The sequence below is a fragment of the Oryctolagus cuniculus genome, chromosome 11, assembly GCF_964237555.1.
Source record: "Oryctolagus cuniculus chromosome 11, mOryCun1.1, whole genome shotgun sequence".
Lineage (NCBI taxonomy): Eukaryota > Metazoa > Chordata > Mammalia > Lagomorpha > Leporidae > Oryctolagus > Oryctolagus cuniculus.
The window spans coordinates 4,421,999-4,422,403 of NC_091442.1; positions in this window are offsets into that span (position 1 = coordinate 4,421,999).

Below are 405 nucleotides of genomic sequence, written 5' to 3' on the forward strand. Positions count from 1 at the left end.
CTGCCGTCTCTGTGTGTGAATGAGGGTCCTGGGAACTGGATCCCGGGTGCCCTGAGGCTGGGACCCAGCGGTGCCCCCGCTGCCGAGAGCAGCCTGCCGGGTCCTAGAACCCAGCGGCACCAGCGACTCCACTTGCAGGCCGGCGCCCGGAACCGGAGGCGGGAGTTCCCGCAGGCGGCCGCGTACCTCTCACAGCACGCGGGTGAAGGGGTGACCAAGACGCGCCGTCACCCAGCCAGGGCGTGGCGCTCGGCCCTGACAGGGGAGGAAGTCCTGGCCCACGTGGGTGAACCTTGTCTTAAACGGCGCCGCGTTAGGAGCCGGGCTCACGAGGACAGGCGGGTGCGGGTGCGAGTGGGGAGGACGAGCGACCCGTCAGGTTCAGAGAGGAAAACCCCGCTCGCT